The sequence below is a fragment of the Ischnura elegans genome (genome assembly GCF_921293095.1).
Source record: "Ischnura elegans chromosome 13 unlocalized genomic scaffold, ioIscEleg1.1 SUPER_13_unloc_2, whole genome shotgun sequence".
In the NCBI taxonomy this organism is placed as follows: Eukaryota; Metazoa; Arthropoda; class Insecta; order Odonata; family Coenagrionidae; genus Ischnura; species Ischnura elegans.
Window position 1 is genome coordinate 11,294,263 of NW_025791658.1, and position 16,638 is coordinate 11,310,900.

The following is a 16,638-nucleotide window of genomic DNA, read 5'->3' on the forward strand; positions in this document are numbered from 1 at the left end:
ATAAGTTCACTGAATTCAGTGCTCATATTTGAATCCAATTCAGTAAGTAGGAAAAACGGTGATTCGCCTAAAACGGTGATCGCTTTGGAAATAAATGTTAAGCGTGATCAAAATGGATTTATCGGCAGCCCTTTGGAAATTATTTTTTCAACTCATACTATTTCACATTACTAACCCATGAGTTTTATAGTTCTTTTTGTAAGAACATTTAAACTCCGGTATTGACTCATCGTCTCTTTGGTTCACACTTCTTAATTGGTATGTGACGGTATGGTTTTTGTAGCCAATTACTTTTAGGATAAATACAATGTAAAAATGTGCCTCTGCTCGATGATCACTTCATTTTTTTCGCGTAAATTCTAGTTTTAACAAGATTCTATGAATATATTAAAGGATGCGAGGGATAATATATTGGTGAACACAAGACTGAATGGAAAATGAATTACACGAAGTATATGGGATAAGCCATTAAGAAGGAATCGTAACTTTTTTAATGTTGTGCTGGTGGAGGCAAATTGTAAGGGTTATTGGTCATTATAACACAAATTACGTATTTTAAATTATGGGAAGTATCCGTCTGTTTATCTGCTAAGGCGTTTATTTTGTAGCAATGTATTATAGTTACATATAGTTATATATTATTTATACCCAAAGTACACAAGTGACTGTGAGGACATCTGTCGGAAAAGAAAAGGAGTAGTTGGGAGGCGGGGGTGAGGGTTAAACACGGACTGAAATAGGGAGAGGGGAGGGGGAGAAGGGAGAAGGGGCAGCCTTGGTTTGGGACGAGGGTTTTTTACCAGCCAGGGGAGGGCGGGGTTAAAGTGGGTGAGGAGACGAGAGCTATAGAAGGTGGCGGTGTTGGGGAAGAAGAGAGGGTTAGCGGGTTACATTTGAGTTTTCTAAATGACAATAGTCTATGGAAGGTCGTTGAGTCCGGCTGTGGAAGGTGCTGGTATGGGTTAATAATTTCCCCGAAGGACATGGGTCACTGGGGGAATTTTGGTAAAGGCACTGCTCAGTATTTGTTCTTGGAAATTTTAACGGCACACATGTGGATAGGCATTTGAGAATTTAAAGGTTGTCACTGTAAGAGTTCATTTATGGGGATGGAAAAGAGAGGGGAGTGGGAGGGGAGCACTTGTTTTTTGGCAAGGGGGGAGTTGTTCTTTAAATGTTGTATAATCTCCAACGTTTCCAGGGCATCGAGTCTCCTCCTGTTTCTTTCTGAATGTAGGATATCCGGCTTAAAATCACTATTGTGTTTACCTTCTAATAAATGATTGGCGAAGTTGGAATGAATTTTCTTCTTTTTGAAGCAGTTGCGATGCTCACTCACACTGATATTAACACTTCTCTCCCTTCTGCCGATGTATCTCATGTCACAATCGTCACACTTCTGGCAGTAAATTCCACTTCTTCTTTCTGGTGGGAAACGATCTTTGCAGTTGGGCAGCAATGTTTTGAGAGTTGAGGGGGTGTAATAGGCGATTCTGTATTTTTCTTTCGGGAAGCAAGAGGTAACGGAATGAGAAATTTTCCCTAGGAAGGGAATCCTGCACCAATTTTTGGGGTGTTGATGGGGGAGAGAGAGAACACCATTGATAAGGCCTGTTTCTTCCGCACTCTATTGAGGATGTTATCAATTACTGATTGTTGATAGCCATTAACCTTTGCAATGTGTTGAATGATTTTCCATTCCTTGTTGTAATTCTGTTTTTTGAGAGGAATATTGATGAGTCTATTGATTAAATGATGGAACGCTGCTGTCTTGTGTTGGAAGGGGTGGCATGAGTCCGCGGGAATGGTAACGTCAGTGGAGGTGGGTTTTCGGTAGATATCAAAAAGATGTATTCCTTCATTTAGTTGAATGTTTAAATCTAGATAGTTAATTGAATTATTTCCTACTTCCATAGTAAATTTAATATTACTGTTCTGGGAGTTGATGCAGAAAAGCTTCTGGATAATTTTGAGTCAAAATTATTTGATTCGAATCACGTTCTAAGTAAACATGTTCACTATTGGTACAGATATGTGGACGACGTGCTATGCTGTTGGACCGGCACCACTAGGCAGTTAGAACGATTCTTCACATTTATCAACTCCCAGAACAGAAATATTAAATTTACTAAATTTAATATTAAATTAAATGTATGATGCATGCAGGTTTAGTCACCTGACGATGTGACTAAGTTACGAAACCCGGGTCGTGCCCTTAATTAAACAATCAGTGAACCTTACTAAGTTTTATTTCCTTAATTCCAATTCTGAATTTCTGAAAAAAAATAAAATTGTGTCCGCAATATTTCTTTTCACACGTCGTTTCTAGATGGGAGGGAATTAAACTTATCCGAGCAGGCGGAGGCGGGGGATGAAAATACGGATTTACATATGCAAATATTCTCGAGGGTGGAGAAGCAAATCGGGTTTCCACCCCTCACTAACCCGCGTATCGCCTCCGTGCCACCAACCATCTCTAACCCAATTCCCACTCCCCCTTCTTATACCCTTATTTATTGTCCAAAACGACCCCCGAGCTATCTTTGGCCCACTCCATTGACTTGAATTCGTGTGGCTAATTCTGTTTTCCTCTTTCCGATCATTTCACAGCGCCTGACGGAGATTTTCTCCTATCTTGGCCTCCCCCTCGCGTTGAAAATCGGTTCACGGTACGCACGACTGGCCTTAATCTATCGACATCTTGTGTTGAACTTATTTTGCTTTACGTACCCTTTGGGATATAAATGAAATAATAACGACCATGATTTTAGAAATCATTCTGCAAAGTGAGGATATCATCATAATTGGAGCTTCAAAAAATGTATCATTTGGTAGAAGCTGCCAGGATATCTCTTGTGGCGTAGAGATTGGATTTGTTCTTATTAGTTTAACTTCCTTTTGTGAATTGGTAGATGGCAATTTTAATTTCTAACTTGTATGTTTCCAGCACGCTACGCGTGCACTTGTATACCGGTTAGCGCAAATGAAAATAAATGATGTTTAATGAATGACGCAGACGTCGGAGAAGGACAAGGCGAAAGAATAACGGGGTATTATGGATTACGTATAGGAAATGATAAAGAAGAAAGAAAACCTAAATTCTGCACGTGTTGCAGGCCAGTGATTAATAACAAATAATTTAAAGTTCATAACCGAGAAAGAGACGGTTGCACAATGCAACGAAACGTGAGGAGTGTTTAAATAGACTGCAACTTAGCGAAGCAGTCATTTACTTGATTCAAAAGGCAAGTGAAAAATTCAAAAGCTAGCCCGGGGCTGATACCAATAGCGGCAATAATTCTATAACGATGAAATGCCACCTAATATTAAGAAAAAGTGAAGAGAACTATATAGAACGTATCGCAGGTAGAAAAATTGGAGGAGGCTCATCATCAGCAAAAAATCAGCTGACATTCCAAGAGGAGGTTGAGGGTAAGATGAAAGAGGATGTTACCGAGAAGTCAATAGAAGAAAGCTGGAATATCATTAAAGTTCGACCACAGGAGACGGAAAAATAAGTTCTTAAAAGAACAATTGCAGGCTCATTGAATGAAGAATAACGTGCAAGAATGCTTAAACCGAGGAAGGGTAACTAAACTATAGCAATGAAGTTCGAAATTAGTTTTTTAAAACGTGTAATTTGAGAAACGCGGAAGAAGAATATCAGCGAAGATGTGCGGAACGACCTCTCTCGGGGAAAAGTACAAGCTGCTTATGGAATACTGAGGAACCGTTTTTAGGAGCAAAGCGCAAGATACAATGTCATTTCGAGCGAGAACGAAGATCTCCTTACTGAAAATGTTGACGAATAGATGGAAGGAGTATCTGTAACAGTTACAAAGTGGTAATAATCTTGCCCCCAAATAATTAAAGATAAAATTGAAGTCGGAAGAGATGCTACGGAAGCTGCAAACTTAATACCCGAATTTGACGCCTTAATAAAGGACGTGAAGATGATTAATACGTCTGTAATTGTCAATGTTCATGCATATATCATTGTAAATGCACAAAATATAATAATTCAGCTCTACAAAACCATGTGCGACATGTTCATAATAGGAGACATAGCAAGGGAACAAGATAGTATAGATACCTAACTACTGTAAAGGAAATTAAAACATGTTATTTCGTCTTGTTATCCATGATGATGGATAGATTCTTTTGTTGATATCAGCTCTTTCAACTCATCTTTAGGTTTCTGTAACCCTTCCGACGATATCTTACCTTTCCTCTGACGTGAACTACACTTATAAAGAATGACTCGCCACTAATCAGGGTCTAAGTTATTTGTTCGTGAGAGCGCCATCGCAGTTACAAGAGCTCATCATCTGATGGATTTCGAAAGTTCGGTCTTTCCAACTCTGTTTAAGATGCCTGCCTCGTGAGAGCGCTGCGAAGGCTGTGAAGTATGTTGTATTGAGGTGATAATTATAAAAGTGTCGCTACCATTTCACTGATTTGCTTTGTTATATATCCAAGTATTACAATTTATGCGTTGGATTTTTATTGTGTCACATGCACACTACTTGCGGCGTAACGTTTTGGAACCGGATATTACGAGCGTTAGTCCATTCGAGAACAAAAACTTTTTCCACTTGTCGCTGACCCAAATGAGGAAAAAATCCACAAATCATAACAAACATAACCAAATAGAAAAATCAGATTGGAAGTATATTCCCAAAAGCTCAGCCACGATTAGTAGAAACCAACATTTGAAAATAACTGCCCTTAAAGTAAAACTTGGCCTGTGAGTGGACTAGACTTTAGGGATTAAAATACAAAACTAGCCACCAAAGCAGCCCGATCCCCCGACTCTAGTTAAATCTTTAATTACGCATTCAATTTACGATACTTTAAATGACTTTACACATGAAATGCACTGCCAACTCTGAAAAACTAGTTAAATCCGCCTGGTATTCAATTTAAAATAGTTTAGCTACAGCCTAACATACAGTCTAAAATAAAAATAAAATTTTTAAAATAGTTTAGTTCCAGTCAGTAGGAAAAATTCTGTTTGTAATAAAATGCCCCGAGTTAAATATCGAATACTCTCCTCTTAAAATAGTGCTTTTCCATGCTTACGCTCTTGTGGGTACCGGATTTGAGTGCATCAGGAGCAGTATCCCTGCGTAGCACTTGTAGATCGCATTGGCCCGTAACTAAAACAGTAATGTTGCCTCAACTTGGCTATCTATATGGTGAGGAATTTAATTTTTATCTTAAAACTGCCCCATGCAATGTTTTAAAATTTTGCGGATTTTTTTTGATTGTTTGTTAGTATTAAGAGGTTGTTCACCTCCTTGTTGTTTTCCTCCATGCCTAAGCCTTCTCATCCCTTTAGCCGAAAGAGTGCCAGAGAAGTAGGAAGAGGCGATAACGGTGGCCGGATGGTGGATGCTGGCTTGGATATTTTTTGGGTCAGTCGATGAAAATGAATCGGGGAGAGAGAGGGAGTCTGTTGTAACCCGAAATGAAAAATTTCCCGCGCCCGAAAAAAAGAAAGGGAAGGATTGCCACACGAATAAAGGGAAGAATAGTTTTGAAAAGTGGTTGACGACAATGCGGGGGAGGGGGTGGGAGGAAGGTGGAAATGGAAATAAATAGGGGATGGCAAGGAGGAGTCGAGGGAGGGTCTTTTGTTGGGGGTGGGATGGGCGGGGATGATTGGGGGTAGAGTTGGGGAGGCGACGCGTCCTCGTCTCGTTGTCCATCCCTCTCCCTCCCTCCATATTGATTCCTTCGGCTCAATTTTGATCCACTGATAGCGGAGACCGCGCATTTCTAAGCCACGGATCAGAACGTGGATCTGCAGGATTTGCGGTGATATACCTTCCTACCGCAGAAGACGAGATCTTGATGTTATTAATCTGCTCAACTCCATGGGATAAGATTCACTGACATCTTTAAACAAACGTAATGAATAGACTCGAACATACTCCTCCGAAAACAAGATATTGTTGCGAAAGCAAATGTAGGCTTTTATCAAAATTTTAATGCGATAAAAACAAAAGAAAGTTTACTATTAGTTTGTCAACTAAAATCCCGCCGCTTTTTTAGATTGTTGCATTCCGCGTGTCATTAAATAATTTTTGTTCAATGTATTAAGTAATTTGAAAGGAAAAAATTTTCCCAGAATGCTAACTAAGATTTTTGAAGATAAATTTCCTTTACTTTTCAGATCGATAAAATGGGATGTTAAGTTCAGTAAAATGAGCATTTTTAACCCATTCTTTTTTATTTTTATCGAAATTAAAAGGCCACAGAAGATTTTTGTAACATTTTTTCTATGTATGGAGTGGGTGCTGTAGCTGAAAGAAAGGCTCGAGATTGCTATGCGAATTAATGAAAGGATATTTCGACCTCTCTGGCCGCCCGGCTGAATTCGAAGGCAACGTAAAAATGGCAGAAATGTAGCTGCAACTTAATTCTTTGAGAGATGGTAATCTTCCATATTGCCTGAACGATAACTGCGTGAATTTAATTTTTTTTAAAGCGCAGTTAACCGACTGAACTGAAAATGGCTTATGTTCATATCTTCCGAAAAAGGAAACCGTCTTCTTTCAGGACCTTGATGGGATTTTTCTCCTCCATTGTATTCCTAAATTGAAAATTTCATTCAGCGTTGTGTTATTAATTCAAATTCCAACGCACTCGAGGTGCTCTTGAAGTGCTTAAAAGACTCGAACAACAATATACCTGTAAAATATAAATAGCTTTGCCTGTGAAAAGATAATTCATAGCATTGAAGTCAAAATCGGAAGAGAGGGATTCACGTTTCAAGCTCTCCTTGACCTCCGTGGATGCGTTCGCGTGCCGTGCTAGCCATGGGATCAGAGGCACGCCACACGCAGAGCCAAACTCTGTCTCTTCAATGACTTGTGAATGATCATGCGATGGCTCATGTTGCAGATTCCGGGAAAGGAAAATTTTTCGTGCCGTTAATTCCTGCCCGTTAATTGCTGCAAGAGATTACAAACGGCGAACGCAGAAGCAGACTTCTGTCTGACTATCCTGACATGGCGGCTCGTTCATTGCGTCTTTGTGCCAACTCTTGCAAAATGGAAGACTCGAAATTAAATTTAGCTCCACTCATCGTGTGCTGGTGAAACTTTATCACTTTGAGATTATGACTTCAATTTTAAAGCTTTACTATGCACTAACCTATCTCTAAAGGTTTAAGAGTTGTTTAAAGAGTACAAAAATAATTTCTTTTAATTTCTTTTATAATGTTGGTCATACAGGAATATCATGTGAAATATTTGACGCAGAAGATTTGGTTGGCGTATTTACACTACGGGCAGATCGTTTTGTTGTCGGAAGAATGTCTGATAGTTTAAATCCCTGATATTACCTTTGGACAAACCAAACGAAAATCCTCTCGGTTAGAAGCGACTTAAGGAAGTAAACTGCCTTCTCCGGATACCAGAGAATCGCACTCCTCAGGCTTACTCCAGGTTGAGCCCTACCCTCAACTATCAGATATCAGAGTTCACATTTGGAGTGAAACATTTCACTGTGGGTGTTGGCTCATTAAAAAAAGGATGAAATAAATAAATAGACCCAAGGAAATTAATTTCTTTCCAAGGAATGTCGTAAAAGAATAGGATAGGTAGTATTAGTGAGGGAAATGAGGCAGTAGCGTAGCCGGGGCGGGGGGGGGGGGGGTGGTTCGGACCCCCCTGAAATAAAGTTGTTTTCTTACTTAAAAGAAAACAAATTATTGAAAAATCATGAATTTACAAAATATTTCTTTAACAAATGAAGTTTTTCGTTGATGAAAGGTGATAAAATTAGTGTAAAACCCATTTCTTGGTACCCTGTTTTTCAACTAAGTTCCCACCTCGTTTTGGACCCTCCCCGACTACGAAATTCATGTCTACGCCACTTGAGTGTGGTAGTCTAAAGGGTAATTGGCTTGGCTGCTGATCGAGGGGGTTCCAGCTAACTTTTCAAAATCCGGAGCAATCCTACAACTACCTAATGATCCCAAAGAAGTTATCGTCACTCCTACATTGTGGACTCGTGAAGCCAGGAAGCCCACGGCTCCCGCTGGTTTTGTTTATGCTGCAGGTCGTTTGGGGGGGAGGGCCTTGGAGTTCAATGGGCCACGCGTATCCCGGGAGTCGACTCCACCGACCGCCAGTGTTGGATTCGCTGTCACGGAGACAAGACTCTCGCACCGCGGTCGCCTCCGTAGCAATTTCAATCCGGTGCTTTGGTATCTCGTGCATAGCCGTGCTATTTTTGCCAAGTTTTGCACGGTTCACAATAAGCGATACGTGTTCTTTGCAGTCCAACAACGGCAGAATAGTGGAACGGACGACGTTTACTTTTAAAGCCGTTAATAAAATAGTATTCACTTAGATATAAGGTAAAAAGCTTTCCCGACGATCTCGTCCCATGAATTCTCTTCTGGTTCCCCTCCGGGTCAGGTTTTTCTTACCTCTTAGCTTTCGGTGCTCGCCTCGTGTATCTAAACGTGGGTCACGGATATCCTGACGCGATGGAGAACCTAAGAAGAATACCCGTAACTTACCTGGACATTGTTTTTTGTGGATATTTAATTTTTGCGTGGAACAAAATGCTTTCCATGTGTCGCTATGCAGATATGCTCGCTTAAGATCTTGTATCTGTTCGCGTGCAGTGATGGGCTACTTTTCAAGTTCAACATTTTGTATTTTCGTTGCCGGCCATTGATTTGGTTGCAGTATGATACTATTTTGGTGGTAGTGTTGCTTATAATTTAAATTAAACGTGAAATTACCAGGCCAGTGAATGTTTCCGGATAGTGTTACTCGGTTTAGCGAGGTTACCCTTCAACCAGCATCGCAATTCGGATTTACTTATATCCTTTGCTGGTGATTCCACTGTGAACCATATTGCGGCTATCTACGTGCTTAACTTATCCACGTGAGAGTTAATGCATTTTGCTTCTTTCCGGAAGTCTGCATACCGCTGGAGTGCATGGACGATGCTGTGATTGTTGGCCAGCCATTAGACACTTGGAAAACTTCAGCCAGGAAACCGGTGAGAGCATAATTTATTATTATGGTCATCTTCAGTTCCCTAGCAATATCACATGCCTCGTTACCGTATTTTTATTTCGTCAAGTCTTGTTTGTTGGTCACTTGATTTATGATTTTTCATTTATTCCACATTTTAAACAGTAAATTTTCCACTATTTCACCTGCAACTGTAGCATCGGCGAAAGAAGCAGACGCTTCAGAGACGAAGTTGAAGGCCATAAAATGCGTTTCATAAATTGATCTCGTTTCACGAATCTTTGTGCCGCTGCTATCATTTTTACAATGTCGACGTTGCTGATTTTATCCGTTTTCCCATCCATGGAGCCGAGTTGAATTTCTTAAAGCAATGTGAAATTGATTACTGTCGGTCTTTAGTCATTTGGCGATAGCTTTTAATGAGATCTCACCGCTTCATGACCTTACGCTCCCTCCTGTCTGTTAACCTCTTGCTCGTTGCCCCCACCATTGCGCTTGGAGCGCGGTGCATTGTGGGATTACTGGAATCAGGAAAAGCATTCAAATTGAGATGGGTGGACAATGGCTGATGAGCAGGAAGAGAATACGTCGGTCCGTAAAACAGCAGAAGTCGAAGCGGCAGCATCGTGGCAATTAGGAGATGGGGATTGGCTGGCGGCTTCCAGGGGAATCTGTGCAATATCCCACTCGATAGTTGGCGCTGCAATCCGCATCTCTCGGGTTGGAAATGAAGAGGCCGTCGTCGTTGTTGTTGCATCAGTCGGGTGAAACGATAGCCCTGCGCGGTGTCAGTTGAGTTTCCCTTTCCAATTTTGTGATCGATAGCTAGCTATTCAGCGATTTATCGATTGCCTCTCCTCATTCTGAGTCACCATTCGACATTTAATTTCTTTTACCCTTCCACGCAAGATTAAATGCCTTTTGGGACTACTTAGTATGAAGAATAAAAAAATTTAAACTTCGTTTTTCCACAGAATATGTTCTAATATTCTATGGAAAAACAAAGTTTAAATTTTTTTATTCATCATGAGTAAGTTCCACTCAGTAACGTCTCAAACCATCAACTACTTAGTATTCCTGTAATATTTCCCTGATAAAAATCATCTATATTTCGGAAATTGTATAGTTGTAAAATATAAAAATATGTCCAAATGTTGTGGTCGATAGCTGTTCAGCGATGCATTTTTTGCCTCCACCAAGTCTTATTCGTCGTACGACATTCTTTAATTTCTTTCCCCGTTCATCCTAAATAACTGCCTTTTGCGTCCTCTGAGTATTCCTCTAACATTTGTCTGATTAATATCATTCATACTTTCCAAATTATTTAATTTAAAACATAAACGCCAAATGTTGCTTAGGGCATACGGCGGTGAATAAAATTGAAAATTTTCACTTATTGAATCTATTTGATGAAAGGACTACATTCAATGCACTGAATCAGCGTAGAGCTCCGGGATGGAAGTCCCTCAAAGCCGATTCGCCGCACGCAAGTCGACTTGCGATACTTTCAAGGTGATAGCGTAAGCTTGTCGTTGGTGATCAGTCACTGAAAAAGACCGACTGAGACGGAGTAACGATTCCTTCTAAGGAAGATCACCACCTTAGCGTTACGCTCGGAAAATAATATCCAATATACGTCTTTTAGGTGCTTGTGAATTCTGAATTTTCACAGAATAATTTAGACGTATATTTCAAGTTTTTTTCATTTTTAAATTAAATGCGGTAAATATATATTCTTAGGCAGTATAGCATGCTGTTTTTTCTATCTCAAACTGAAAAATCTTGTCTCCACATTGCCTCAGTTAATGTTTTTTGCATTTAAATTGCAAGCAAATTTTGAAAACGGGGTTATCTCTAAGCAGTAAAAGTTTTAAGTTGATAGCGGAGTTTTGAACGAATAATTTTCATAATGGTTTTATTCCGATTAAAGTATGTTTGCATAGAGCGTTCGCTAATTTTTCCGGGCGTCACCATTCCCATCATTGAGATCCCTGTTCAGTTAACAATGATACCTATTCCCTTTCATCCTATCCAAAAATTCTAGTCTCCACCTTCCTCTCCCTCGTTTACAAAGCATTCTACCCTATTGCACTGTTTTTAGCATCCCCTCCCTGCTCAGTACTTACCTACTACATACAGTACTATACATACCTTATGTCTCCTCCGTCTCTCATTTAGAAGCTGCCTCTTCTCACCCACCATTTTCAGCACTTCGTCGTACCTCCACCTCTTCGTCCACTCCCCAGTTCTCATCCAATCGCGCATTTCAAACTCTCATAGTCTATATTCTGAGGTTTCAGGCGAGATGGAGTGGAAACGGTACACAACGAAGTAGCAGAAGCAATTTCCACAATTTTAAATTTTATTTTTTTAAAATCTTATTTTTAATTTTAAATATTTAAAAAGTTTGAAATTTAAAATTGTGGAAATTGCTCCTGCTTTTTCATCCCTTCTAGTCTTTTCTCGTCCTCTTTCTCAACATCCATGTTTTTCGCGTCGTTAAGTGCTTCACTCTAAATGAAACTCGAGAGCCTTATCTAAAGGCCGTTTTACACGGTACACGGAATTGCGCAGTCTGACGTACGTGTGAAGGCGCAATCAAAATTGCGTCGTGTAAAGCGGTGAATTGCTAGAACACATGCGAGAATGCGTGGATGCGAGACGGCATAATAGCCCCTGTTCTAATTTCGTTCATGCATTCGCGCAATTCCACGCCATTTTAGAAATTAATGCAGCTCTAACCTGCGCAATTCCGTGTACCGTGTAAAACGGCCTTAAAAAATTATTCGTAATGATCGTCTCATCATCTCCTTCATGTTCATGACCGCCTCCTATCACAATGCAATTAATTTCTCGAATTTCCTTTCTACTGTATCCTCTCTTGTACTACAGAAAGAGCAATGCATGACCATATAATCCTAACATTCTGTTTTGAGCTACCTCATTAGTGCCTATGAACCACGTTTGGTCCTCCGCATTGTTTCATCTCTTGATCATGTTTCAAGCCTCCTCACCCACGTCTAGCACTTCCCTTCTGCTGCGATAGTAGCGGCTCTGTCAAGTGGTGAGGGAAAATTATATCAAGAATATTACTTCTGAACATAATAAGACAATTCTAGAATTATTATCATTGTCACGAATTATCAGACATTCTCAGCTGGTTGTCTCTAGCAGGAAACTATTCGAGTAATCCATAACAATGCGTCAAGTTTGGAGCAACACTGTTTTATTTTGCCCGAGGTTACCTCTATTTGCTTTAACCCTCGAGCGGGCGCGCTGGCGTATAAAGTACGCCAGTCTTCGAAACCCAAGGATTTTGACATTTAACGCACATTCTTGTCCAAAAATGCCTCATGTATTCTTAAAATGTACTTCTACTATCTATTGTACGTGTTTTAAAAGCTCCAATTATTGTAGCTAATTTATTTTTAGATCGGCATGTGGAACGCCGGTGGCGTACAAAGTAAGGTACGCGACCGGCCGTGTACCTCTTGCTTCGCTTTTCTTGAATGGCCTCGTGTATTCTTACAATGTCTATATTTTGAATGTCTATAGTGTGATTTTTTAAAGCATGAGGTTTTGTGGCAATTTTTTTTAGATCGGCAAGAGGAACCCGACACCCACGGTGTATAAATTATGCCGCGCGACCAGCCGCGTACAGCCTGGGTACTTTTGTAACTGCATAGCCTATAAATGTTCAAGCTTGGACTAATTTCTACAAATAAAGATAAATTTAAACAAAAATCGAGTGTTATCATATAAATGCATGTATCGTGGACAAAGTACGCCACGTGCCCGGTCGTGTAAAAATATCAGGCGCGCCCGCTCAAGGGTTAATACCAGCTTCTTAATTGATATATTATTATTTTACCTAGTACATTGTTACTTTATCATCATAATTCTCTTATTCTGGTGAAGCATTATTTAAATACTACACCTTGTTACACGTCGGGCGTTTAAATGGATTTGCAAAAGTTACCTCTTTTAATTCTGATGAGACAGTGATCGCAATTTCAAGGGACTTCAGTGTATAATCATGGGCATTAATCAACATTTATTATCCATGAGACGCATTCTCTCCAATTCGTACATTTTAAGTGCTTTTTCTCTTGGGAACAATTAGGTATTCTTTTTTAAACATATGGATAAGACAAACCCTCTGCTGAGCGCATCGGCAAATTAAATCAAGTTGCTAGCACCATAAACAATGGCTTATGAAACAACATTTGAACATTTCACACAGTTTTGTATATTCTTCAATTAATTTTCATAAATAGACGTCATTTTCAGCCCCCTTGAATTCGATCGGAGAGAAGGCATGCAAATATGTGTGGAATGTGCAAAATTCTTTCCGTTTACCATTTTTAATGTTCCAATAAACTTAATTTACTCTGCCACGGCCCCCAGGTTATTAATTGGTTTTCAAATATGACCACAGATAGATTTTATTATTACCAGTTTTGCTGTGCTGTATCTAATTGTCCCAGGAAAATATTAATAAAGACAAGGAACTGCTAAATATTCTTGCAACAAAATGTTCGCTCGAATCAATTGCATTAAAATGTATTACAATACTCCGACCATATGACTACGAATTCATTAGGGTGGGCAGATGAAATGGTTGTAATATCCACAATGCCTTTTGCCTTTGTCCATTAATTAAACAAGTTTCAAGCTGACAGAATGCGGTATGGCAGTGATGTAGCCAGGAATTTCGTTCCGGGGGGGGGGGTCCAAAACCAGGGGGGAAATATTTTTTAAAACAGGATACTTATTACTAAGTAATGGGTTTTAAACTAATTTTAACACTTATCACAATCGAAAAAACATCATTTGTTAATAGAATACTTTGTAAATTCATGATTTTTCAATAATTTTTAAGGAAATATCCTTTCCTTTTATTATGAAAAATAATTGTGCTTTTATATTTCGGGGGGGGGGGGGGGGTTCCGGACCCCTTCTACCTTGGCTACGCCACTGCGGGACCCTCTCTTGGCAATTATCTCCTTTTCCATATAAATCGCTTTTGAGAATCGGACTCGGGTCGGTCAACATGCGATGGCTATTCTTTTGGATGCGGTCATCGGTGATTCCGTTACGACGGCGATGCAATGAACTTCCTTTCGAGCATTCAGCTCCGCCTTCGTGCTGCCCGCTTCAACCGCCCACCGAATCCAAACGAACGCGTGGCCACTCGCCGCTTACCTCTCTGCAGTGAAGGGAACATGCCCCAAAGGGCAACACGGGCCACAGTGCGCCTCTCTCTCTCTGAATGCAGTGAGTCTTCGCCGACTAGCGGGCATTAACGGGGCCATTAGAGAGCGCCCTGCTTCTCCTCCTTCATATGTCAGGGCGAGAGGTGGTGGCCACACAGTCACTCCTGCGAATGCATTCCAAAGGCACGCATTCCTCAAGAGCCCTTTTGCTTCGCTCCTGCAAGCTGGAATGTGTTTTTCAATTGGATGTAGAGTATTTCGCTTGGTCCCCTGATGGATGGCGCTATGAGGAGTTTTTGACCCCAAAAACACGCAACGTGGGCACTAGGAAAGATGGAGAACTAATAAGAGATAGATTATTGTTATACTGTCAATTTAATATAGAAAGCAACATGGAGTCGATAGAATTTATTAAAATTCACAAATATCATTATTTTTATATGCTCGTTATCGCTCATTGAAAAATTGCAAATAAATAACAAATTGTCTCTCTCAGTTTTATTTTTCTTTCAGGGTAATTGGAGGACTCGATAACGTTTAAACATTTTCTTAAATTAACAAGAAAACATACGTTATAAAAGTAAAAAAATCCATTTTCTTTATCTGCATTAATTTCTGTTACTTATTGTGCTAGATGAATGCTCTTGACGTAGTAGTTATCCCTAGGTTGAGTTACAAACTTCATGAAGTTGACAAAACGACTAAGTTTACGGTGCGCGGAGTTATTTATTGCACTGGCGTGTCTACATTTTTGAATTTTTCATAAAAAATAAAAAAAGGATTAAGAAAAAATTATCTTTAGAATGGCGTTTAATTTTTTTCCGTACAAGCCCATTTATAAATTTGCAAAGTACAACGGCACATCATTCTGACGCCGACAGTAGAGTCACTAGCCAGCATAGAATACATATTTCACGTATCAAAGCACAAAGGAAGATTTTTTTGCTGTTTCCGGATTTAATTTCAAATTTCCATCCATTCATTCATTCTTATTGGAGTCAAGAATGAAATGGATAACTTAATTGGTTTTGAAACAAGGCAAAAACGAACAACTATTTCGCGTTCTTCCACAGGCGAGTATATTATTTTCATACTGCTCCTCATAGGAATTGCTGTGAGGCTATTCAACCCAAAATCACCGAGCACGGTAACTAGGTGAATTTGGGAAAAGTCTTATCAGAGAAACTATCTCTTGGATTAATTGCTCAGAAGGTATATTTCCAGTGTCTATTTATGAGTGCACGTACTAATTCTTTTCCAAGAACTTTTCTTAAATTGAAGTTGCCCCTTCACCAGCGTAAAGCTAAGAGAATAGGGTTGTTCACCATTTTTTTTTACTGTCTTAAATGAAAGTGCACACCGAGGGGATACCGGCGGCAGTTTCAGCGCTTTTCTATCCAAAAATTTAATCCCAAAAAGGCTAAGCGAAAAGTGTGGAATCCGAGGGCCGGCTCAAACGCTCCGAAAGCGCACGAAGGTTGCCGAAGGCATGCTGACGTCACACACAGCGAACTTCTCGCGGAACCCGTCAACCCCGTCGAAAAACCTGTGATCCTGGGTCAGAGAAGAAACAACGAGGGTGAAAATAGAGGACATTAGGAAGAAGGCGTATCTACTAAATTACTTTCCACCGCTTTGTAATTCTAGCACAATAAGAAATACGGGAAAACGTTTTATTGCTGTGCCTCTTAATTCTCGTGTGCGAAGGAAATGGTTAACTGCAGCAATGCGAGATGACCAAAAACATCAACGGCAAGACATCTTATTATTGCTGTGAAGATTATTTTAATGCTAGTGTTAAATTTATACTAAATGCCAGCATCACAACGTCAGTTAACGTGATTTGTTGTTTTACTTGCTGTCTTCCAAAATAAGTCGTACGGACGAAAACAATTTAAATTTAAGTTATTTGAAGGGAAATCATTTACAAAAGATTAAGAACAATATTTATGCTACTATTCAATGAGCACCGAAGTTAATTGATGCTAACATAGTCTTAGATTTAATTCACCAGAGATTACCATACAGTAACCAAACATAATGTTTATTGATGAAATATTCTCGAGCACATTCTCAGCCGAGAGTTTTGGAGTTGGTGAAAACAATAATATAACTGACTTAATAATGAAGTTACCCCAAGAGGTACTTAGGAATACCTAAATGATCCAATGTACGTCATTGATTTGCCCTCTGGAATATTTAAGACTGCCACCAAGAGACATTTTCATCGCCATTAAATTAAATGACAACTTAAAGAGATTAGGATACCAATTACAAATCAGTAAGACAAGAGTTCCTTCTACTATCCACGCAACTTTACCTCTTATTTCAGATTGCTTAAAAATTTTAATATTTCTTCCGAAGCATAACAAATTTGATCTACTTTTGTCTTTTCAAGCCAATTACAGCAATGTACAGTA

At 39.6% G+C, this 16,638-nt stretch overlaps 1 long non-coding RNA gene across 1 annotated transcript in view; it reads left to right on the forward strand.

Moving 5' to 3' along the window:
* Positions 1 to 8,986: 8,986 nt before the first annotated feature.
* Positions 8,987 to 16,638, forward strand: part of LOC124172636 — a 176,381-nt gene continuing 168,729 nt past the window's right edge. The window contains exon 1 of the long non-coding RNA XR_006868225.1: positions 8,987 to 9,027. This is a non-coding gene — a long non-coding RNA (uncharacterized LOC124172636). The remainder of the gene's footprint in view (positions 9,028 to 16,638) is intronic.